The 26,227-nt window shown below is 43.4% G+C and overlaps 1 long non-coding RNA gene across 7 annotated transcripts in view; it reads left to right on the top strand.

The window, feature by feature from the left end:
- The window catches only part of LOC129400079 (uncharacterized), a 77,479-nt gene that overhangs the window by 6,999 nt on the left and 44,253 nt on the right, over positions 1–26,227 (top strand). For 5 of the 7 annotated variants that reach the window (XR_008627418.1, XR_008627417.1, XR_008627420.1 and 2 more), the window contains one exon: positions 23,080–23,218. The exons of the other annotated variants lie outside the window; for them this stretch is intronic. This is a non-coding gene — a long non-coding RNA (uncharacterized LOC129400079). The remainder of the gene's footprint in view (positions 1–23,079; positions 23,219–26,227) is intronic. 7 annotated transcript variants of the gene reach the window in all.

The following is a 26,227-nucleotide window of genomic DNA, read 5'->3' as shown; positions in this document are numbered from 1 at the left end:
CTCCATAGAGTTTTCAGGGTGACCAGGTGAATTACAGCATGGTGAAGAGGTGAAGAGAGTGCAAAGGAGCGGTAAAGGGAATATGGAAACTAAATGCAACTACAGAGTATAGAAAGTGAGGAAGAAAAAAAGCAGAGAGAAAAAGAATAGGTTAGAGAAAAGTTGTGAATACGGAGCCACTGAAAGAAAGGTAAAGAGACCAATTTGGCTTGCTCTTCCCTCCTGAGGTATGGGAGCCTTTATAAGCTGTTGTCTTGGACGAAGTAAGAACATCTGAGCTGGTCTTGGTTAGTACCTCTCATTGATTTTAAATTATTTTAGTATTTGGGTCACAGCTAGGGTTTTTACTCCTGGTTGTGTGTTCAGGGATCGCTCCTGGTGGTTCTCAGGGAACGATATCTGGTGTTGGAGTCTTATTTTTTCATTCATGACTTACTAGGGGATGCCAGGGCCAAACCAAGGCCGTCTACGTGCAGAACCCTTGTATATTCAGCCCATGCTCAGCTCATTGAACTTTCTTTTCTTTCATGTAAATAGTGTTTTTGTTTGTTTTTGTTTTGGGGCCATACACAGAGCAATGCTCAGTGTTAACTCCTGGCTCTGAACTCAGGAATTACTCCTGGTGGTGCTTGAGATGCCAGGTATTGGACCCAGTTTGCTGTTGCAGGGCAAGTGCCTTACCTGCTGTACTACCTTTCCAGCCCCTACAAATAAATAACTATTGACTGGTATATCCCAGATACTAAGTGTATACAAATTTAGGAGTTCCTGTCCTTGTCTTCAAAATATTTATGGTCTGGAGAGGGAGACAAAGAAACTCACAGTACATTGTGTTAAGTATTAGGATATATGTGAGGAGAGGATGCGGTAGTCTCAAAGGAGATTAATCCCCAGATTCAACCCAGGAAAAGTACTCAGAGACTGCCTAGAGGAATATTGAGTCCAACCTTGGCCTGTTGCTAGGTGGAGAGCAAGTAACAGTATTCTATCTAGGCAGAGGGAGCAAAGGATTAAAAATGAGGAAACACATTTCATTCAGGAGTTGTTGCCATTTTACAGAAGTCTGAAGGTTGTTGACGTGATTGATTTTCTGTACTCAGAAATGTGAAGGACTGGAGAGATAGTACAGCTGCGAATGCTCTTTCCTTGCATGCAATCGACCCTGATTTGATCCCTAGCATCACATATGGTTCCTTGAGCACTGTGAGGCGTGAACACAGAGCACAGAGCTAGGACTAAGCCCTGAGCTCTGATGGGTGTGCTCCTCTCTCCCAAATGAATTATTGAGACTGATTATGCTAGTAGCTCTGTTTGTAGCGCTGTTATCCCGTTGTTCATCGATTTGCTCTAGCAGGCACCAGTAACGTCTCCATTATGAGACTTGTTACTATTTTTGGCATATCGAAGGCGCCACGGGGAGCTTGCCAGGCTCTGCTGTGCGGGTGGGGTACACTCGGTAGCTTGCTGGGCTCTCTGAGAGGGATGGAGGAATCGAACCCAGGTCGGCCGCATGTAAGGCAAACGCCCTACCCGCTGTGCTATCGCTCCAGTCCCTGACTGTATGCAAGGTACTCATTTATTGCTATAGCCTGAGAATATGGGTATTTTAAGAAACAAATTTCTACTTTGTCAATTATTTGATGATTTTTTTTGGGAGGGCAGGACTGATGTTAGCTCCCTGCATTACAAGTTTATTCTGTTATAGCTTCTTATAGCACAGTAACTAGGGATTTTTGCCTTGCATACAGCCAACCTGAGTTTGATCCCCAGCACCGCATATGGTCCCCTGAACCCACAACCAGGAGTAAGCCTGAGCACAGCTGTCTGTGAGCGCTCCATTCTCCGCCTCCCCTTCCCCCCCCCGCAAAAATGAAAGTTAATTAGATTGTAATTTTTGTTTCATTTTGCCTTGCTAGAACAAGAGTTATTGGAAAACTCTCCATATCACTCTTAGTTCTTTTTAGGTACCTTCTAGGAACATTCTGTCATAGCCACCTTATCTCAGGATAAGTGAGTTTACTGTTTTTATCTTCCTTCTTAATTGAAAGTTAATTTCTAGAAATTCTGGCTTCCAGCCTATAGTTATTTGATCTTAAGCCTCTTTGTACCTCTGCACTTGTCAAGTGGAAATAAAGATGACACCAGTCTTTTTATGAGGATCAAATACCTAAATATACTGGTTTTGATGGTGGGAGTCAGTTTCTTTTGTTTCATTTTTGGACAATACTCAAATACTAAAATATTTAGTTTTGGGGCCAAAAAAACTAGCCTTGGCTGTGCTCAGGGCTAATTCCTGGGCAGTGTTCAGGAGACTGTATGGTGCCAGGGATTGAGCCCAGGTCAGTCGTATGCAAGGCAAGCACCTTATCCACTATAATCTCTCTAACTCTGCTAGTTTTTATTTTAATATTTTTGGGTGTGGGCAGAGGTGTACCCAGCAGTGCTCAGGGCTTCCTCTTGGCTCTGTACTAGTGGGGTTTAAGGTATCATATGGGTTGCCAGGGACGGAATCCAGGTTGACTTGCTGAAGGCAAGTGCCTTACTTGATGTAGATTCCTCCAGCCCTTGCATATCTCTTTTAATTGCAGTGCTTGTCAGGGGTTTCACACTTCAGTTGTGGTGCTTGTGTACACCTGGCCAAATGCTAGAGGTCCCATTCTCTGTTGCTCTACTGGAGTCACAGACAGCAGTGCAGCCAGGATTGGTATTGCTACATGTGTGCAACACTGGGGATCAAACTAATGACCATGTACTTGTAAGGCAGATATATTTAATTCCTTAGGCAGTGAAAAAGAATTTTGGTGGGGATTTGAGCTACGCCTGGCTATGCTTAGCAGTCATTCCTGGCAGTGCTCAGGGGATTGAGCTCAGTGTCAGGGATCGAATTAGAGTTGGCTGCACACGAGCAAGCACCTGAGTCCTTGTACCTTCTCTCTGGTCCCTGTGAAAAAGTGGTTTGTACAGGAATATGGCTCAATAGTTTAGCATGTGCTTTGTATGTGTGAGGCCGTGGGTTCAATTCCCTTCAGTTCTGTACATGATCCCTGACACTATAAGTAACAACATACATTACTTTTCTTTTTTTTTTTCTTTTTGGATCACACCCAGTGATGCACAGGGCTGATTCCTGGCTCTGCACTCAGGAATTACTCCTGGCAGTGATCAGGGGACCATGTAGGGTTCTGGGAATCTAACCTGGGTTGGCCGTGTGCAAGGCAAACAAACGCCCTACCTACTGTACTATCAGTTCAGCCCCAACTTTTCTAATGAAAATAATCAAGATTTTATTTATTTTTAATTTTGGTTAATGGTTCTGCTAAAGGCTTACTCCTTGCTCTGTGCACAAGAGTCATTCCTAGCAGTGCTTAGAGGATCCTATGTCTTGCCAGGAATTGAACCAAGGTTGGCCAGTGCAAGGCAGATAGATACCTTAAGCCCTGTACTATTTGTCCTGCCCAAGATTTTACTTCTTAAAACAAAGTTTTTGGTATGTTACTTTTTTCCTTGGTGGTGTTAGGGATCTCCAGGGTTACTTCATTTGTTACTCTTGCTAATACTTGGGGGGAGGTGTGCAGATGGAGTCAGGGATCAAACCTGGATCTGGGGCATTTGTACTAACTCAGTAGTGCTTGGTTTCTGAGTAGGAAAACAGTTTTCTGGGCTGGAGAGATAGTATCAGGACACACACACACACACACACACACACACAAAATTGTATATTTATTTTTCACTTTATGTACCATGCATTTTGCATGGATCATCTCATTTAATCTTTATTTTGTATGTATTTTGGTCACATATGGAAGTACTTGGGGACTAGTCCTGGCTTAGTGCTCAGTGGATACTCCAGACACTAGACAGTGCTAGGATTGAACCAGTTCCCTGTCTGCAAAGTTTGCACTCCAGCCCACTGAGCCATCTCTTCTGCAGTCATCTGATCTTTAAGCATAAAAATGTGTCAAGGGATGGGCCATGGAGATAGCTCAAGGGGTTAGTTGCTTTTTCTGGTTACCTTTTTGATCACACTCAGTGGTGCTATGCTCAGGGCTTACTTCTGACTATGGACCAGGGATCTCCTGGCTGGGCTCGCGTGACCATATGGGGTGCTAGGGACCGATCCTAGGTTGGCTGGTGCAGGGTAAGTACCCTGCCCACCTTGCTCTCTCTTTGACCCCTGGAGCTTGGTGCTCTTATTCCTGTTTTATAGATGTAAAGAAAGTTTAGGAAGCTTGCTTCAAATAATGTAGTAAATGGTAGAGATTGAATTTTAATAAACAGTTTGCCTTAAGAGTACATGCACTTGGGGCTGGAGCGATAGCATAGCAGGTAGGGCATTTGCCTTGCACGCGGCTGACCCGAGTTTGATTCCCAGCATCCCATATGGTTCCCTGAGCACCGCCAGGAGTAATTCCTGAGTGAGCCAGGAGTAACCCCTGTGCATTGCCACGTGTGACCCAAAAAGCAGAAAAATTAAAAAGAAGAGTACATGCACTTAACTTTTTATGTTTGACTATACTCTTTATCTGTGTAAAGTATTTAGTAAGGTCCAGGTGGCTTAGAGGCTTATTAGTAGAACTGGACCTATTTTTCCCATTTGAAATATGCAATGATTGTTAACTACAGGATTAAAGAGACCAGTGTTTCTGTGTTTTTTTTTTTTTTTAATTTTTTTGATATATTTTGACTCTTGGGCCACACACACTTGGGCGGTGGTCAGGAACTACTCTTGGCTCTGCTCAGGAATTACTCCTGGTGGTGCTCAGAGGACCATATGGGATGTCGAGGATCGAACCAGGTTAGCAGTGTGCAAGACAAAGCACCTTATCTGCTGTACTATCTCTCCTGACCTCTTAACTTTTCTAGTCTTTAAATGGAGAACTTTCTCAGATTTGGAGATAACCATATCCAGGGGTGGTGGAACAATCCAGATGGGGTAGTAATGGTCTCAGATGCAGTTGGGGGGTGTTTTTTATTTATTTGCTTAAAGAATAGAGATTTACAGGTCGCACTGAGTGACACTTTCTGAAAAGGCAGTGGTAGGTCAAAAAGTTTCGGGAATTCTCTGAATTTTCTTTGATATTTCTTTAAATCATAATAAGGAGAGTGACATTGGTTCGGCCAATTGCACAGTATTATTTTTGAGGTGTTGGGGAGAGCTTTGTGCAGGGTGATGGCCGAGGGCTAGGCAGGAAAGCTGCCTTCCTGAAGAAGGTAAGTCTGAACTCTTTTTTGACTCTCGTTACCAAGGGAACCTAGCCTCTGGCCAGCAACAGCCAAGAATATTTCAGTTGAGGCTTGGGGACAGATAATTAAAATAAACGGCACATTTAGATTTCACGTTACTTCCCTGCCTCCACTTTGTACCACTGCTGTGACCCAGAGGTAAGGATCTAACTGTTTAGTGCTGAGACCCAGGAGTATTGGGGGGCCACCAGGGCTATACATGGAGATGCTAGGAACAGGGTGGTGCTGGGGATTGAACTCTGGGCCTAGATCATGCAAGGCATGTGTTCTAACCCAGTTTCTTAACCTGAAACTCTGAAACTATATGACCTCTGGTAGGCTTCAGGTGGGCCACAGGTGAAAGTGTGTAAATGAGGGACTTAGTTATGAGACTTAGGAGGCCAATAGATCAGATAAGTGGACCATAGGAAAGAAGCAAGGTTGGAAAAGGACCATAGTTGGTAAAATGTGAGAAACATTTCTCTAACCCTTTGGGCTGTCTCCTTCCCCTTCTTACTTAAAATTAAAAAGTTTTGGACCAGGGGTGGTGGGAAGGACGCTGGGAACATGATGGTAGAAAATGGGCACTGGTGGAGGGATGGGACCCAACCACTATATGGCTGAAATGCAAGTACGGAAGTTTGTAAGTGTAACTACCTCATGGTGATTCATTAATAAAAAAAATTAAAAAAAATCAAAGTTTTGACCAGAAAAATAGTATAATGGGTAGGGCATTTATCTTGTACACAGCCAACCTGTGTTTGTCCTGGCATCCCTTATGTTCCCTGAGCACCCACAGGAGTGATACCTGAGTGCAGAACCAGTGATAAGCCCAGAACACTGCCAGGTGTGGCTCCAAAAGAAAATTAAAGATCGGGGCCGGAGCGATAGCACAGCGGGGAGGGCGTTTGCCTTGCACGCGGCCGACCCGGGTTCGATCCCCGGCATCCCATATGGTCCCCCAAGCACTGCCAGGAGTAATTCTTGAGTGCAAAGCCAGGAGTAACCCCTGGGCATCGCTGGGTGTGACCCAAAAAGCAAAAAAAAAAAAAAAAAAAAAAAAAAAAAAAAAAGAAAATTAAAGATCATCTGGGCCTCCCAAGCCAGGCTTAGGGGGCCTGGGCTACTTACCAGCAGACAATCAGTGATCCAGGTTAAGTGCTAGGGCCTGAGAATATGGTGCTACTTAGGAGCCACCAGGGCCACATTGGCAATACTCAGGAGGGCAAACGATTCTGGGATGTTCACACAGGATCTTACACATGCTAGGCACATGCCTGTCTTCCCTGCCATCATCCTCCCTTTAAAAAAAAGAAATCTTTCCTTATTATTATTATTATTATTTTTGCCTTTTGGGTCACATGATGCACAGAGGCTATTCCTGGCTCATGCACTCGGGAATTACTCCTGGCGGTGCTCAGGGGACCATATGGGATGCTGGGAATTGAACCCGGGTTGGCTGCGTGCAAGGCACACGCCCTATCCGCTGTGCTATCGTTCCAGCCCCTCCTTATTATTTTTTGCTATTATTGTGATGATACCTGTTTTCGGTGCTTCCTGGGGTCCAACAGTTGTTTACAGTGCTCAAACTTAGCTGTGGTCTTTGTACACTTTTAATTGTACTTGTACATGCTAGGAGTTGCACTGTTTTTTTCTTTTTTTTTTTCGTTTAGCCCTGGTGGTCTCAGGGCTTTCTCCTGGGTCTGCATTCAGGGATCACTCCTGGCGGTGCTAGGGGGACCAGATGGGGTACTGGGGATCAAAACCACTTCAGGCATGGCAAGGTGAACACCTTACCTGCTGTACTATTGTTAGGCCTATGGGGAGTCACACTCTATTTTGTGTTCACACATGTGCTTGCTGGAGATTATTCACCTGGTTGAGCTGCTCACGATGAGTCACACCTCAATTTTTAAGTTTTGTTTTTTGGACTACACCTGGTGATGTTCAGGAGTTACTGGCTCTGTACTCAGGGATTACTCCTGATGGTGCTCAGGGAACCATGTGGGGTGCTGGGGATTAAATCTGGGTTGACCATATGCAAGACAAACACCGAATCCACTGTACTATCTCTCCATACTGAATCACACATCAATTGTATTGCTCTCATATACTTGGCTGTGGTGTGCCACAGTCCATTGTGCTGTCACTGTCTTAAATAGCAGATTCAGAGGGGCCCATGCTTGGTAAATATGGGCAACGTGGGATTGAATTCATAGCCTTTTGGTTACAGGGCAGGTACTTTCACCACTGAACCATCTCTAGGCGCCTAGTTTCATGTTCTTTGTACATGTTTTAAATTCTTTATGAAACATCCTGTAACAATCTTCATAGTAATATTATGAGGTACGTTACCTCATAGAGAGTAAGCTGAGTCAGGTAAGAGTTGATTTTCAACACCTAATCAAATGGAAAGATGTATGAAACATACTAAGTTGTACTACCTTGTAAGAGCTTAAAAAAATGGAGGGGTAACTAATAGCGTTATTTATTTGCTTTATTTTTGTTTTATTTAGAATGATAGATTCTTGGCATTGAAAGGGCCTTTGAAGGAATATGATCAATCTTGTCCCCAGTCAGCTATCCAATTACAGGAATGCTTTCTGTCATGCCCTGACTGATTTATCATCTGAGTTCTCTTACTGCGTGGATGAGTTTTTTTGGAAGCTTCCCATTGCTGGGGATCTCATCACTTTTTAAAACAAAACAAAACAAAACAAAACATTTCTTTTGTTGATGTTATGGTTGTGATGATTGGTGTTTTTTCTTTGGGCTATTTTGGCCACACCTGGTGGTGCTCAGGATTTACTTCTGGCTCTGTGCTCAGTAATATCTCTTGGCAGAGTTTAGGGGACCATGTGTGGTGCCAGGGATCAAAACCTGGGTCAGTTGAGTGCAAAGCAAGTGCCCTTCCTGCTGTACTATCACTCCTGCCTGTAATGATTTGGGATTGTGCACACACAGCTTGTTGCTCACCTGAGGTCAAGTTGTGGTGCTCACGCATATCCCTGTTGGTTGTTGCGCTTTTTATTTTTTGCTTCTCATTGGAGTTGCACTCATGATTGTGGGTGCATACATATTGTGATGCTTGCCAGAGCTTGCACCCTTTAGTTCTGTTCACACACAGCTAACGGCAGTTAAGCTAGAAATAGATTGCAGTATACTGGAGATCACAGACAGCAGGGCTGCCAGGATCACATTTGTTCTATGTGAGATTACCTGTGGACCTCATATTTGCAAGGCAGGAACTTTTAGTCACTGAGCCATCTCCCATGCTGGGGATTATCCAGGTCACCCCCTGCAGTGTTTGGAGACCTGCAGGGCCACATGTGGCAGTGCTGGGGCCTCCAGGTTGCACCCTGCAACACTCAGGACTAGGTGGCGCCTGGCCACTTGTAAGTCATGTGCCTTAATCTCTGTTCTCTTTCCAGCTATCACTTTTTAAGGAGTCCTATTGCTGAATAGCTTTCACTGGAAGAATTTTTTTAAACAATAACTTTTTAATTAAAAAACTGATTTTTTTGGGAGTGGTATGCCAAGCAATAATGAGGGGGTCTGAAGTCACTCAGTGATACTTAGCTCGGGGCTACTTGGGGGACCATGCAGTACAAGGAATAGGCCTAGGGCCTCTCCATGTGTTCCAAGTGTTGTTCCACAGTTCTGAAAATTATTGTATTAATTTGAAATCTAATTTAGACTTCTCATCAGTTACAGGCCTGTTCTAAGAACTACACAGGATAAATATATCTTACACACGCCAATCTATGAGTGTTTAAAGACTGTCTTCATGTTTTAAAGTCATATTTGCTTGTTTGTGTGTGTGTGTAGAGTTGGGATTCCAGCCCAAGGTCTCACACATGCTCTGCTACTGAGCCATTGTAATATTCTTGCAGCATAAAAATGCATTTTCCCCTCATTTTCTTGCCCTCCCTTTTGTTGTTATTGTGCTGACCAGGGTCACATGTACCTAGTTGTGATTCTTGCACATTTAGTTGCAGTCCTCACTTCACATGCTTTGTTGTGGTGTCAGGGATCACAAACAGCACTGTTGCCAGGATTGCAGGTGGCATTTGGGGTGGTGCTGGGTATCGAACTTATGGCCTCATGCCTGTAGCAGGTGCTTTACCACTGACCTCTTCTTGACTCCTCAGAACTTGCTTTACGGGTTGTTAGTACACCGAGTGGGTAGGGCATTTGCCTTGCATGAGGCCAACCAGGGTTCGAACCCCAGCACTGCATTATGGTCTCCCAAGCCCCACCGGGAGTGATCCCTGAACACAAAACCAGGAGTAAGTCCCCCCAAACCAAAACCAAAACCAAACAAGCAAACAGACAAAATTTGCTCTTAAATTCAGTTTTCAGCTGTAGTTCAGCCTTGCATGTGTGAGGGCCTTGGGTTTGGTCTCAGCATTATCTCTCTTTTCTCTCTCCTGCTCCCCCCATTCCTCTCTCTCTCATACTCACAATGTTTTATTTATTTATTTAAACTTTTAAATGGAATCACTGTGAGATCGACTCTTACAAAGCTGTTCATGATTAGGTTTCAGTCATACAGTATTCCAACACCCATCCCTCCATCAGTGTACATTTCCCAGCACTAGTACCCCAGTTTCCCTCCCATCACTCCTCACCCCCCAACCCCCTGCCTGCCTCTATGGCAGGTGCTTTTCTTCTCTGTCTCTGTCTCTCTCTCCCCCCGCCCCCCTCCTGTTTGGGCATGTGGTTTGCAATATTGATACTGAAAGGTTATCAAAAATGTCCCCTTACCTACTTTTAACACTCAGATATTGTCCAGTGACTCACAACATTTTAAAACTTGCTTTTGGCTTGCTCTTAAAGCCCATGCTCTCCTTTGAATGCATATCTCACTTAATTGTCATTGTTTCTTCTCTTGCCTATTTCAACTCAGGAGAAGACCATGTTATCTCTTGAATACACTTTTTTTTCTTTCTCTCCACTTATAAACAAGTTTTATATCTTTCTAAATAAGTTTCAATAAAAACTACCTTGCTTCAGGAGAGATTGTACAGCGGTTAGGGCTTTTAGCTTGCACATGACCAACCTGGGCGTCTCATCTGGTTCCCTGAGGTCCCCAGGAGTGATCCCTGAGTGCAGAGCTAGGAGTAACCCTTAAGCACACACATCACCAGGTGTGGCCCCAAGACCAAAAAAAAAAAAAAAAAAAAAACAAACAAAACCACCAAAAATCCCAACAAAACCCAAAAGCTATCTTGATTTAACAAAACACTTGCTTTCAGTTCAGATCGCTCCTCACAAAAAGTAGTCTCTCACTGTGCAAGCGCAGTCTGTCAGTTTTTGTGATTAGTTAGGAACAAAATATGGGCCCTTCCCCCATCCTTGGAGAATGTATGAAAAGCGAACTGAATCTATACAAGTGTTGAGAGTTGGGAGATGTTGTAGTCTTTTACTTTCATAATATCTAGGACATTAGCTTCTTACTCTGCTGTACTGTACACACTCAGAATTCACAAAATGGCTGGAAGTTTATCCGGGCACTTGATGAAATTGCATTTACTTCATGAGGCCACTAGGTGATGAACAGCTAGCAAACATAGATTGAGAGGGATGCTGGTATGTAAGAGTTTCTGTTTACACGTGGAAAGAAGACTGTCAGAAGTCATTTGATACTGCCTCCTTAAAAGGTGGTTTTTTTTTTTTTTGAGGGGAGAGGGAAAATACTACTTTTGTACACTTAGTCTTTTTCATATTTATTCTAATTTTAAGTGTTAATTTGTCAGGAACTTTTAAAAAAGTTGCTAGAAAAGGAGGATGACTGGATCTTTAAAATTGTTTTGTATCCAGATTTACCTTTTTTTAATTTTTTGAGATGGGAGTTCTTAAGTAGTGTTTGGGCACATGAGTTCCACTCATAGAAATACTTGCTCTGCTAGTTTTATGCTTAGGTTCAGCAGTGCTGAGGTTTGTTGGGTCACACCTAGTGGTGCTTAGGGTGGGGGGCAGCATGTGGTGCCAGGGACTGAATTCAGGGTCTCCGAGTGCAAGGCATGTACTCCAGCCTTTGAATGATATTCCTGCCTTCACAACTAGAAATTTTTTAATGAGACAGGAATTTTGCCAAAGGTTTGTGAGGAATGAAGGAAGAAGAGGCAATAAAGTTCATTATGATTAAAATGTAGCCTATTTGAAGGACTGCATATTCCACGAATCCTCTAGTAGCTCAGTTAATGTAGCTACCCAGAGTTCTTTTCTCTTGGGTGGGGGCATACCCAGTAGTGCTTAGGACTTACTCCTAACTGCTCAGGGATCATTCCTGGCAGTGTTCAGGGGGCCATATGGGGTGCTAGGGATTGAACCTGGATCAGCTGCAAGCAATACAAGTGCCCTACTTGTACCGTTGCTCTGCCCTCCATCCTCAAAATTCTTAACAATAAAGCTGGAAATTCGATTGAATACTTGGAGAATTAGATATTTTATTGTCAGGGGAGTTGGATAGCATGGCCTTGCCCTGTTGTAAATATTGGAAAACATATAAATGGCATCTGAAGTCTTGGAGACAGACATCATAAACTGTGTCTTATCAATGGTCTGGTTTCTGTTTTGAGTTCCAACCTGGGACCCTTTTCTGACTGGGAACCACCTGCTCCTATCTCTGTTGATCTTTGTATTTTCTCCGGTCCCTTTCAGTTTTGAAATGAAACCTACCTGAGGGCGAGGTCAGTTACTGAGAGAACTTTGACAGCTCACACGAGAAGTTGTTTTCTTTCCAGAGGCCATTGGTATGTGACTGCGTGAGGCATGAGACTTAACTAGCTGTGATATAAACTAATTGATGGTGAATCAGCTATTGGGTAGGGCCTAGGCAGTATCATTTCTTTGGGTACACAGGAAAACATGTAGACCAAATATGTTGTCTTTTATCCTCAGAGAGTTGAAAGTTAAGGACACAGTCACTAGAGGCCTGCTATGATCTCTCTACCTTTGGCTTTGTAAAGAGCAAAAAACTTTATTTCAGTGTGCTTTTCTTCTCACTTGTAGAACCTCCTTTCTGTTCAAGGAGTCAAGTCCCTGGTCTCGCTTTGCTGTTCCAGCTTCTAAAACTATATGCTGTGCACTCTAGAATTGCTGCTTTTGATGTGAAGTGATTTTTCTAAATACCCTTAGAGATGTTCCCTCACATACATATACTCCTTGCGCCTGAACCCCAGCTACTTCAGAGGATATGGCTTCTTTGTTTTTTTCTGCTGTGATATGGTTTCCATCATTTTAGAGTGCTTTGCTTGGAGTTTTTATGAGTGAAGCTGACTCTTTAGCTTTATGCTTTCCCCCTTGTGACTCTGTCCTGATTGCGCCCCAGCTCCATCCCTCAGCACTACAGAGGGGTTTTCAGCCTTAAGATAGCTTTTTGAGGCTTCTTCAGGAACAAAAACCTGGTCCCTATTTTTGAAGTTGGCATATATGCACATTTTCCCATGTTTGTTTAGGACTTTCTGTAACCTAAGCTAAGAGTTTGGTGCCAGGGTTGCCTAAGGTCAAGGATTTGAGAATAAGGTATGGAATTGGGGGCCATGGTGTCAATATTTCACACTTGGGAGATGGGTTGCCAGATGACCTGAACATGAAGGCCTCCAGGAGTTGGAAGGGACAGAAAAGTTTAATATCTGAGGCAAAGACTATACTTTGAAGGTCCCCATTTCTGCACACATCTTTTTATTTTTATTTTTTTATTCTTGACAGTGCCAGGTATTGAACTCGGGCCTAAGTATGTGCTCTACCACTTGAGCTATTTCTTCAGCCCCTGCCCGTCTATTAAATTTTGTTAGTATTTGTGTGTGTGTGTGTGTGTGTGTGTGTGTGTGTGTGTGTGTGTGTGTGTGTGTGTGTGTAGTAAAGAAGTTTATTTAGAGAAATTTTCTTAAGTGTGAGGGTAGACATGCTCTTCAAGCCCATGGTCTCCCTTGGACACACATCTTTGCTTTTTCCAGTCTGGGGAGGCCTGTTTCTCTCTTGAACAAATACCTCCTTTCTGGGCTGGAGCGATAGAACAGCGGGTAGGGCAGTAGGGCATTTGCCTTGCATGCGGCCAACCCAGGTTCAATTCCTAGCATCCCATATGGTCCCCTGAGCACTGCCAGGGGTAATTCCTGAGTGCAGAGCCAGGAGTAACCCCTGTGCATCGCCGGGTGTGACCCAAAAAACAAAAATCAGACAAAAACCCCCACAAATGCCTCCTTTTTTCCCTCTCCCCTCATGTCTGTCTAAGGCATTTTCTTTTCCTTTTTTTAAAATTTATTTATTTTTATAGAATCTCCATGTGGAAAGTTACAAAGCTTTCAGTCTTAAGTTTCAGTTACACAATGCTCAAACACCCATCCCTTCACCAGTGCACATATTCCACCACCAAGAACCACAGTAAACCTCCCCCCCGCCCCCCCAGCCCCCCCACCTGTGTAGCTGATAAATTTCACTTTACTTTCTCTTTACTTTGATTACATTCAATATTTCAACAAAAAAACTCACTATTATTGTTTGGAGTTTCCCCACCCCCAAAGTCAGACCTGCTGGAAAGGAAGCATTTGATAATTTGTTTTCCATTGCTGAGAATAAAGAGATATGAGGTCTTGTGGCCACAGTAGCGGCTGCGAGGTTTTGGATTTCTGTATTTAAGTATTTTAGTAACTAAGTCTAGAGAAATTTCTGTTAGAAGTTGCATCATTGCTAGCTCGTACCTCTCTGCTACATTATATTCCACATATGAGTGCAATCTTTCTATGTCTGTCTCTTTCTTTCTGATTCATTTCACTCAACATGATACTTTCCATGTTGATCCACTTAATATGCAAATTTCATGACTTCATGCTTTCTAACAGCTGCATAGTATTCCATTGTACTAAAGTTTCTTTAACCAGTCATCTGTTTTTGGGTACTCCGGTTTTTTCCAGATTGTGGCTATTGTAAACAGTGCTACAATGAACATAGAAATGCAAATGTCATTTCTACTATACCTTTTTGCCTCTTCGGGATATATTCCCAGGAGTGGTATTGCTGGGTCAAATGGGAGCCCAATTTCTAATTTTTTGAGAATCGTCCATATTGTTTTCCAAAAGGGCTGAACAAGACGACATTTCCACCAGCAGTGAAGAAGAGTTCCTTTTTCCCCACATCCGCTCCAACACCGGTTGCTTTTGTTTTTTTGGATGTGGGCCAGTCTCTGTGGTGTGAGATGATATCTCATTATTGTTTTGATCTGCGTCTTCCTGATGATTAGTGATGTCGAGCATTTTCTCAAGTGCCTCTCAGCCATTCGGATTTTCTCTTTGGGGAAGTTTCTGTTCATTTCATTACCCCATTTTTTGATCGGGTTGGCAGTTTTTTTCTTGTGGAGTTCAACCAGTGCCTTGTATATCCTTGATATATCCCATATATATATATGGGATATACATATATATCCCTTATATATATCCTTATATATATCCCTTATTGGATGAGTATTGGGTAATTATCCTTTCCCATTCTGTAGGCTGTCTTTGTACTTTGGTCACTGTATCTTTTGTGGTGCAGAAGATTCTTAGTTTAAGGTATTCCATTAATTTATCTCTGTTTTCACTTGCTTGGCCAGTGGTGTGTCAGCTTTGAAGGTACTGTTGGCTACAGTGTTGGGGAGGGTTTTGCTGACCTTGTCTTCAATGTACCTTAGGGATTCTGGTCTGATGTTGAACTTAATTAAGGAGATAAAGGACTTGTATAATGAAAACTACAAAATGCTACTTCAGGAAATAAAAGAGGACACGAGGAAGTGGAAAGATATCCCCTGCTCATGGATTGGAAGAATTAATATTATCAAAATGTCAATACTCCCCAAAGCATTGTACAAATTCAGTGCAATCCCTATAAAGGTACCCTTGACATTCTTCAAAGAAATGGAGTAAGCATTCCTGAAATTCATATGGAACAATAAGCACCCACGAATAGCTAGATCAATTCTTGGGAAAAAGAAAATGGGAGGAATCAGCCTCCCCAACTTCAAACTCTACTACAAAGTGGTAGTAATTAAAACAGCATGGTACTGGAACAAAGGCAGAGCTGCAGACCAATGGAACAGTATTCTGACACACCACCCCAAATATATGATCATCTAATCTTTGATAAAGAAGCAAGAAATGTGAAGTGGAGCAAGGAAAGCATGTTTAACAAATTGTGCTGGCAAAACTGGACAGCTATATGCAAAAAAATGGACTCAGATCTCCAGCTATCACCATGTACAAATGTGTAAGACATTTTCAATAAAAACTATTTTGCTTCACCATTCAAAAAAAACCAAAAAGGAATATGAAGGTAAAGAAAGAGAGAAATGTCTGTCTTAGAACATGCTGCCCATCTTTTTAAAATTAAAATTTTTTCCCCAGGGGTTTGGGAGATAGTACAGTGAATAGGGTACTTGCTTTGCTTGTGGCTGTCCTGTGTTTCCTGGCACCCCATATGGTCTCCTAAGCCCTACCAGGAGTGATCCCTGAGTGCAGTGCCAGTAATAGGCCACTGTATTAGTTTGTCACCAAAACCTCCCCCCAATTTTTTTCCATTTTATTTTTTCTTTCTTTTTCCCCCTTTTTCTTTTTCTTTCTTCTTTTTCCTTCTTTCCATTTTATTTTTGATATGCCACACTGGGGCTGTGTTCAGGGCTTACTCTTGACTTTGTGGTCCCCTGAGTACACCATCACTCTTGGTGATGCTTAGGGAACTATATGCAGTGCTGGGAATAGAACCCAGGGTAGATGCATGCTAGGCAAGTGCCTTACCCACTATACTATATCTCCAGCCCCCAAATTAAGATTTTATTTATTATTTATTTATTTATTTATTTATTTTTTGCTTTTTGGGTCACACCCGGCGATGCACAGGGATTACTCCTGACTGTGCACTCAGGAATCCTGGCGGTGCTCAGGGGACTATATGGCATGCTGGGAATCGAACCCGGGTTGGGGCTGGAGCAATAGCACGCCCTACCTGCTGTGCTATTGCTCCAGCCCCAAGATTTTATTTTTTTTTTAATCATTTTAGGTTTGAAACAAAATTGTGAGGAAGGTAAAGAGATTTTCGTTATTTTTTAAAAAATTGATCTTTATACATTTTTTTGTTTTTGGGTGACACCCAGCTATGCTCAGGGGCTGTTACTCCTGGGTCTGCACTCAGGAATTACTCCTGGCAGTGCTCAGGGGACTATATGGGATGCCGGGGATTGAACCCAAGGTTAGCGGCGTGCAAGGCAAATATCCTACCCACTGTACTATTGCTCCAGCGCCCAAAACTGATAGGACGTTATTTGCCTTTGCACACAGACGACCTGGTTTTTATCCTGGCACTATATATATGTATATATATATATATATGTATATATATATATATATATATATTTATGGTCCCCTGAGACCTTCCAGGAGTGAGCCCTGAGCACCGTTGGGTATGGCTCAGCCTCCCCTCTCCCAAAACATTCATCTTCAATTTTTTTTTTTTTTTTGCTTTTTGGGTCACTCCTGGCGATACACAGGGGTTACTCTTGGCTCTGCACTCAGGAATCACTCCTGGCGGTGCTCAGGGGGACCATATGGGATGCTGGGAATAGAACCTGGGTCTGCCGCGTGCAAGGCAAACACCCTACCCGCTGTGCTATCGCTCCAGCCCCTCATCTTCAATTCTTTAAGAACATGAGAACATTGTAGATAGTATTTTGACTACTTTCTTCTCTCTCCTATTTCAGTAATTAAAATTGCCCAGTATTAATCTGTCAGTGATTTGGAATATACCTCTTGAACTTTTTTTTGATATGTCTGTGTCTTATGTCTGAATCCAGAAAAAACACAAAAGTATTTACACAAATGAGAAAATATTTTATGTGTTTATTACGGTATTTCTTTGATCCAGTAATATGTATAGTAGTATTCCATGTAGTACATAAAGATAATATTCTTTTTGAAAGCTGTAGAATATTTCATAAAATAAATATATTGAATTCTACTTAGTTATTTTCCTTTAAAGGTACATTAAGTATTAAGATAGGTTTAATGGTTTTATTATTATTATTGATTTTTTTTTTTTTTTGCTTTTTGGGTCACACCCAGCGATGCTCAGGGGGTTACTCCTGGCTTTGCACTCAGGAATTACTCCTGGCAGTGCTTGGACCTTATGGGATGCTGGGGATAGAACCCGGGTCTGCTGCGTGCAAGGCAAACGCCCTACCCGCTGTGCTATCGCTCTGGCCCCTATTATTGATTCTTAATGGATTTTTTTTGTTTGTTTTTGGGCCACACCTGGCAGTACTCAGGGCTTGCTTCTGGCTCTCTGCTCAGGGATCACCCCTGCTGGGCTCAGGAGACTATTTAGGGTACTGGAGATGGAACACAGGTTGTCTGTGTGCAAGGCAAGTGCCCTGCCCATTGTACTATTGCTCTGTCCCTGGAACATATACTTCTTTTTTCTCTTTTGGATTTTGGACTATACCTGATTGCTCAGGGCTTACTCCTGGTTCTGTACTCAAGGATCATTCGTAGGTGGCTTGGGGACCATAAGGAATGCCAGGGATTGAACTAAGGTCTGCTGCTTGCAAAGCAAGACCCTACCCACAGTACGATCACTCTGGACCCATGTGGCTCCAATTCATGCATGGGTTTTAAATGCCAGCATTCTGTCCTTATACCTCTTTCTTTTCCCTAAACTCTCCTTGAGTGATCTCCATCTCTCTTTTTTTTTTTTTTGCTTTTTGGGTCACACTTGGCAATGCACAGGGGTTACTCCTGGCTCTGCACTCAGGAATCACCCCTGGCAGTGCTCAGGGGACCATATGGGATGCTGGGAATCGAACCCGGGTCAGCCCGTGCAAGGCAAACGCTTTACCCGCTGTGCTATAGCTCCAGCCCCTGATCTCCATCTCTTGACAGCTTCAGTTACCTTTTACAATGGATGATGCCCAAATCTCTCTTCAGAACAGAATATCCTACTGACTACATAGACAACTCCACTGGGATATTTTTCAGACTTGGCAAATGTAGCTAGGAAATGAGGGTGAGGGGAGGGATCTTCCCCTCTTACTCCTTCTTATTTTTTTCTTACTCCTTCTTCAGTGCCTTGTCAAGTTGCAAATGACTTCACCACCCAAGGAGCCGCTAAGTCCAAAGTCTAGTAGTCATTCTAAATCCTTTCTTCTCTTCCCACAATTGACAGCTAGCCCATTGCCAGGAACAATCCATCCTCTGGATTCTTGGACCTAATGACTTCCTTCCTTCCTTACCACTGCTTTACCTCTTAGTTTTCTGATATATGAAACAGATCATTTGTGAGGTCTAAATGAATTAGTATGTGTAAAGTGCTTAGAACAATGAAACAGAATCTAATAAATGCATGTGAATGTTGACTGGTCCATCAGTTCATCTTCTTCATCTTATTCTACATCATCCTCTATTATCTTTGCCTTTACAATGTGAATTAAGTTCACATTGTAGCAGTGATTTATGAAATTCAAAAATGATTGTGATCTAACTCCCTTGTTTAAAACAGTGATATTTACATCAAACTTTTGAATATGCTATTTAGAATGTTTTTTTCCAGGACTTGAGTAATAATGCAGCAGGTAGGTGACTTTCCTTGCATACAGCCAATCAGGGTACAATCCCCGGCACTGCAAATGGTGCACTGCTAGGTGATTCCTAAGTGCAGAGCCAGGAAGAAACCGTGAGCACTGCTGGGTGGACGAGGAAACTAAAATAATGGGTGAGGGGGGCCGGGGAGAAAAAGCCTTTTCCATTGAGGGTTTTGTTTTTTTTTTTGGCTTTTTTTTGCGCCATCCCCAGTAGTGTTCAACTAGTTTTGGACCATATTCCCTGTTTCATTCTTAAGGGATTACCCTGTCCAACCCGGCTTTCTTGTATGTAAGCATGAGCTCCTAAATTCATGCTTGATGCTTGATCTGTCTATCTGGTCCTTCCCTTTACTTTGGGATATATAGTTTGTTTATTTTTATTTATTTGTTTTTATTGAGACACCTGCTCTTATTTTGTTTTTGCTTTGGGGCCACATCTAGCAGTGCTCAGGGACTACTTCTGGCTCTTTGCTTAGTAGTTACTGCTGATTGGGTTCTTATGGAACCAGATAGCAACTGCATACAGGTCAAGTGCCTTCACCTTTTTACTGTCTCTCTGGTCATGAGATCCCTATTTTTATATTTTATTTTATTTTTTTTGGGCTGACCTGTGTTCGATTCCTCCGCTCCTCTTGGAGAGCCTGGCAAGTTACTGAGAGTATCATGCCCACGCAGCAGAGCCTGGCAAGCTACCTGTGGCATATTGGATATGCCAAAAACAGTAACAAGTCTTGCAATGAGAGACGTTACTGGTGCCCGCTTGAACAAATCAATGAGCAACGGGATGACAGTGACAGTGACAGATGCCCAATAGTGCTCAGGGCTTACTTCTGGCTCTGTGCTCAGGGATCACTCCTGGATGTTCTTGGGGGACCATGATGGGTGTCAGGAATTACCTGGGTTGGCCGCATGCAAGGCAGGCAACCTATGAGCTGTACTATCACTCTGACCCCCAATGATCCCCAAGATCCTTGTTTTTAAATATCTCTTCAGAGATATCTTCTTGTTCACTTAATGATTCTATATTAAACTCATGTTTTTCTTTTCTCTTTTAATGGGCCACACCCGTACTCTGGTCTCACCCTGGAGGGGCTTAGGGATTATTCCAGATTCTGTGCTCAGGGAACACTCCGGGCAGTGCTCAGAGGATCATAGGTAGTGCCGGATATTGAACTCAGATTAGCTATATTCAACTCCTTATATTATTTCTCTGGCCTGCTCAGTGAGTATTTGTTAAAGTGAGTGATGAAACAGTTTCATAAGCTTTCCTTAGTCTCTCCAGAACTATTTGCCTTAACACTTTCGTGCCTTGACCTTCCCATCTCATCTCTTTGCATGTGCTACATTGCCTGGAACACTGTTCCTCAAATACCATGCTTTGATATTCCTATTTATCCTTCAAGTTTCAGTTAAATGTAATCGAATAGCTCTTGTAACCTTACTACTCTGCTTATACTATAATTATTGTATGTATTATAATTATTTGTCTCTTTCCTTCATTAAACTACAAGTCCTATCAGGCAAAGGTCTATTTAGCTTACCATGAATTCTTAGTTCTATCTACTGTGAGTTGGAAGGATCTTTTGAGGTGTGTGTGGAGGGATGGAATGGGGGTTGGGGAAAGGTGGAATAACAGGAGGTATCATTCTAAGGCTAAGAAGAATGCCTTAGAATGTCAGGGTGAAGTCCAAAATTTTTGACTCTGGCTTTTTGTCATTCTCCTTATTTCATCATCTGGCTTTTCTGCTCTTTGTGTGTATGATCCACCTAATATACTTGAGATGAACCATCTACTGTGTTTGTTTGTCTCTCCCTAAAACATATACATAAAACCAGGGTAAGCCTTATAGGGACCTGCCCATAAAGAGTGAATGTATGCTGAGGATAAAGATTGAGGATCTGGATAGGTTATTTACTCTCAGTGACTGATGTCAGAATAACTGAGAGTGGAGTCCTAAACAAGGAAGAAACCAAACACCTTAGGGATAGGGTGAGGCAAAAAGGAAATTGAATCAGGTCAGAAACACTGAGAATCAGGATAGTGGGTGGAGTATCAAAAGGGATAGGCCAATCAGTATAGGATTAGGGCAGTAACTTAATCTCAGGGATTGCTTCAGTTGTTTTGTGGCTTTAGTTTAGAACCAGCTTTCTTTTTTTTTTTTTAATTTTGCAGTGCCAAAGATTGAGCCAGGTCTCACATGGAGGTCAAGTATGCTACTGCTGACCTATATCCAGTATATATTCTTTTTTTTTTTTTTTTTTAAATTGGGATGAAGCTTTTATTTTTTTTTTATTTTTATTTTATTTTATTTTGCTTTTGGGGTCACACCTGGCAATGCACAGGGGTCACTCCTGGCTCTGTACTCAGGAGTTACCCCTGGCGGTGCTCAGGGGACCATATGGGATGCTGGGAATCGAACCCGGGTCGGCCGCGTGCAAGGCAAACGCCCTACCCGCTGTGCTATCACTCCAGCCCCTATCCAGTATATATTCTGACGCTAGAACCAGCTTTTGGATTATAAGAAGGGTCAGTTGTTGACATACAGGGATTTGTACTAGGTTGCATGTTACTTTGCTTGTATTTTATGTGCTACTCGCTTTAAAATTAATCCCCTTGCCCCCAAAGAAAGGTGGTGGTCAGGAAGATAGCTCAGACTGGAGTGCACACTTGGCATGAAGAAGGGCTTGGGTTGGATCCCTTGCACTTCATTGGCCTCCAAGGAGCACTGGGTCTAGTGCTGGTGATCCCTAGCACTGCTGGGAAGCTACCCCCTGCTTGTTTCCCTCTCCCTCCAAACCATAGACACTGTAGCACTGTTGTCCCGTTGTTCATCGATTTGCTCGAGCGGGCACCAGTAATGTCTCCATTGTGAGACTTGTTACTGTTTTTGGCATATCAACTGCACCATGGGGAGCTTGCCAGGCTCTCCCTTGCAGGCGGGATACTCTTGATAGTTTGCCGGGCTCTCCGAGAGCGATGGGGGAATCAAACCTGGGTTGGCCACGTGCAAGGCAAATGCCCTACCCACTGTGCTACTGTGCTATCGCTCCAGTCAAAAAAATCCCCCAAAACCTACCTTACCTTTATCTCACTTTATTGTCTATTGCCAACAGCTGATATTTGCTCCTTTTCAGTATAGTAGGTTTGGAGCTTGGTGGATGTCTCAGTGTCAGTAGTGGTTGCCTTCTAAGAGTGAGACTGTAAGTTTGATCCCTTGTGCTGCTCACATGCTCTAAGTGCAGTCCCACTGGATCCTTCAGGATCCTCAGTGCAACTGCTAAAATATGTTATCTCTAGCACACAGACTGTTGTGTGTGTGAACTGCAACTAAAATAAGTAGATATATGATTACTGTAGCTAGAGTGCGAGCCTCAGCAAGCACCTGTGCAAGCATTGCAACCCAGATGTGTGAGCAGCACGAGTATGTATTATTTGCCATTGAAGTGGCAAAGGGAAGGGAGAAAATAAGTATGTATGCACTTATTAAAAAGTATATATACATGTATACATGTATGGGGATGTGCACATACATGGAAAAATAAACTGGATTAAAATACTTGTCTACCTTTGTTTGCTTTCTTAAAAAATCTGATCTGGAGAGATAGTATAGCAGTTTGGACGTTCGACTTGCATGGGGCCTTCCTGGGTTCATTCCCAGCAGGATATATGGTCCTCTGAGTTATGCCAGAAGTTATCCCTAAGGAGTAAGCCCAGAGCACTGCTTGGTATCGCCCCAAAATAAACTTCTGATGAACTTCTGATGACCAAGCTTTGTGCATATTTAGTTGTGGCACTTTCAGGGATGGTAATGTTTGCATAGCTGTTGGCAGGGTTTACTTTTTTGTTGTTTTGAGGGTCCTACCGGGCAACGTTCAAAGGCTGTTCCTGGTGTATATTCGAGAGTGACCCTTGTCAGTGATCAGGGGACTGTATGTGGTGCTGGGGATTTGAACCCAGGTTTGCAGTGTACAAGGCAAGGCAGCTTAACTGCCCCATACCATGTTTCTGGCCCTCTCACACTTTTTTAAGTTATGGTTTTTGCTGCAGAACACACATTTTAGTTGTAGTGCTTGCACACACTTGGTTTTGGTGCACTAGGGATCCCAAACAGAAGATTCCCTGGATTGCAACTCAGTGCCAGCGATCAAACTTGTTACCTCATGGTTATATTGACATTTGCTCTACTGTTGTACTGTATTCAGGCTCCTCAACTATCTTTTTTTTGAATATGTTTCCTATACAACAGAAATCCTAGAGCACTCTTCACATGGGGCAAGCACCCATTCAGGCTACTTCAAGCCAGTTGTAGAAACTAACCTCAGCAGCTTCAGGAAATCAGGATTCTTCCCAGCCTGGCTCTGAAGTTTCTCTTTTGAAATTTATCTGTGAGTATAACATATAGGGTGGGCTTCTTTTGTTCTTTTTTTTTTCATTATTAAAAACGATTTGATGGATGGTAGTTGGAAATGATCACTTTGGACAAGAATTGAGTACTGAAAGTAGGTAAAGGGATATACACTATAAACTTTTAGTACCTGTATTGCAAACAATTGTGCTTAAAGGGAAAAAGAGAGCGAGAGAGAGCGAGAGTGAGAGAGAGAGAGTGAGGGAGAGAGCAAGAGCAAGAGAGAAAGTGAGAAAGAGACAATGAGAAAGAGAAAGAAAAGTGGCTGCCATAGAGGCAGAAGGGGCTGGGGGTTGGAAGAAGGGGAACAGGGGATATTGGTGGTGGGAAATGTACATTGGTGAAGGAAAGGGTATTGGAACATGGTATGATGGAACCAGTCTTGAACTTTGTAACTATGTATCTCACAGTTTAATAAGACAGAAATGTGAAAAAAAAATTGATAGGACTGCAGAGTACTATAGTAGGCAGGGTGTTTGTAGGTAGGATACTATAGCAGGCTGGGTATTTTCAGATAGAACACTGTAGCAGGCAGGGTGTTTGTCGGTAGCGTACTATAGCAGGCAGGGTGTTTGTCAGTAGAGTACTATAGCAGGCAGGGTGTTTGTCAGTAGAGTACTATAGCAGGCAGGGTATTTGGAGATAGAACACTGTAGCAGGCAGGGTGTTTGTCGGTAGGGTACTAGCAGGCAGGGTGTTTGTTGGTAGAGTACTGTAGCACAGGCAGGGTATTAGTAGGTAGAACACTGTAGCAGGCAGGGTGTTTGTCGGTAGGGTACTAGCAGGCAGGGTGTTTGTTGGTAGAGTACTGTAGCACAGGCAGGGTATTAGTAGGTAGAACATTGTAGCAGGCAGGGTGTTTGTCGGTAGGGTACTAGCAGGCAGGGTGTTTGTCGGCAAGGTACTATAGTAGTCAGGGTGTTTGTTGGTAGGGTATAGCAGGCAGGGTGTTTGTCGGTAGGGTACTAGCAGGCAGGGTGTTTGTCGGTAGGGTACTAGCAGGCAGGGTGTTTGTTGGTAGAGTACTGTAGCACAGGCAGGGTATTAGTAGGTAGAACACTGTAGCAGGCAGGGTGTTTGTCGGTAGGGTACTAGCAGGCAGGGTGTTTGTTGGTAGAGTACTGTAGCACAGGCAGGGTATTAGTAGGTAGAACATTGTAGCAGGCAGGGTGTTTGTCGGTAGGGTACTAGCAGGCAGGGTGTTTGTCGGCAAGGTACTATAGTAGTCAGGGTGTTTGTTGGTAGGGTATAGCAGGCAGGGTGTTTGTCGGTAGGGTACTAGCAGGCAGGGTGTTTGTCGGTAGGGTACTAGCAGGCAGGGTGTTTGTTGGTAGAGTACTGTAGCACAGGCAGGGTATTAGTAGGTAGAACACTGTAGCAGGCAGGGTGTTTGTCGGTAGGGTACTAGCAGGCAGGGTGTTTGTTGGTAGAGTACTGTAGCACAGGCAGGGTATTAGTAGGTAGAACATTGTAGCAGGCAGGGTGTTTGTCGGTAGGGTACTAGCAGGCAGGGTGTTTGTCGGCAAGGTACTATAGTAGTCAGGGTGTTTGTTGGTAGGGTATAGCAGGCAGGGTGTTTGTCGGTAGGGTACTAGCAGGCAGGGTGTTTGTCGGTAGGGTACTAGCAGGCAGGGTGTTTGTTGGTAGAGTACTGTAGCACAGGCAGGGTATTAGTAGGTAGAACATTGTAGCAGGCAGGGTGTTTGTGTCGGTAGGGTACTAGCAGGCAGGGTGTTTGTTGGTAGAGTACTGTAGCACAGGCAGGGTATTAGTAGGTAGAACACTGTAGCAGGCAGGGTGTTTGTCAGTAGGGTACTAGCAGGCAGGGTGTTTGTTGGTAGAGTACTGTAGCACAGGCAGGGTATTAGTAGGTAGAACACTGTAGCAGGCAGGGTGTTTGTCAGTAGGGTACTATAGTAGTCAGGGTGTTTGTTGGTAGGGTATAGCAGGCAGGGTGTTTGTCGGTAGGGTACTAGCAGGCAGGGTGTTTGTCGGTAGGGTACTAGCAGGCAGGGTGTTTGTTGGTAGAGTACTGTAGCACAGGCAGGGTATTAGTAGGTAGAACATTGTAGCAGGCAGGGTGTTTGTGTCGGTAGGGTACTAGCAGGCAGGGTGTTTGTTGGTAGAGTACTGTAGCACAGGCAGGGTATTAGGTAGAACACTGTAGCAGGCAGGGTGTTTGTCAGTGGGTACTAGCAGGCAGGGTGTTTGTTGGTAGAGTACTGTAGCACAGGCAGGGTATTTGTAGGTGAACACTGTAGCAGGCAGGGTGTTTATCGGTAGGGTACTATAGCAGGCAGGGTGTTTGTCGGCAAGGTACTATAGCAGTCAGGTGCACACAAATGGTTCAGATTTGATTCCTAACCACCCTCAGGAATTACTTCTGAGCACAGAGGCAGAAGTAATCCCTGAGCACCAGGTATAGGCCCTCCCCCCCCCAAAAAAAATACGAAACGAAAAGCAAAAAAAAAAAAAGCAGAGTATTTTGATAGGTTATTATACATAAATCCCTGTAGATATCCCATTGTTCCACGTACATTTGTGATGAGCTCTGTGCTGTCCAACTGGTGCGTATGTGGATGGTGTTTCATCTAAAGTGCACACCTTGCATGTTACTGGTTTGCATTGCTTCCAAATTCAGATCTCACACAGTCATCCTCAAAGTAAGCTCAAAACCGTTGGTTCAGGCACTCTAGAATCTGCATAGGGTAGAATTCTTGAGTGATCATAGTAATAGCGGAAGACAAGATGTGCGTAGATAGTTAGATCTGAAGATTTATAGCCTTAGAGTTCTAACTAGGACTAGGGGTCAGGATTAGGGCTCAGTGGCAGAGCGCATGTATGAGTTCCTTTTTTTTTAAAAATTATTTAATTACATTTGTTTTTGTTATTTTAGGCCATGACTTGCTCTAGCACTCTGTGTGTGTGTGTGCGCGTGCGTGCGTGCGTGCGTGCGTGTGTGTGTGTGTGTGCGTGCGCGCGCATGCCA

The sequence above is a fragment of the Sorex araneus genome, chromosome X (assembly GCF_027595985.1).
Source record: "Sorex araneus isolate mSorAra2 chromosome X, mSorAra2.pri, whole genome shotgun sequence".
Lineage (NCBI taxonomy): Eukaryota > Metazoa > Chordata > Mammalia > Eulipotyphla > Soricidae > Sorex > Sorex araneus.
Note: the sequence above shows the minus strand (reverse complement) of the source record. Positions and strands in the feature narration are given on the sequence as shown.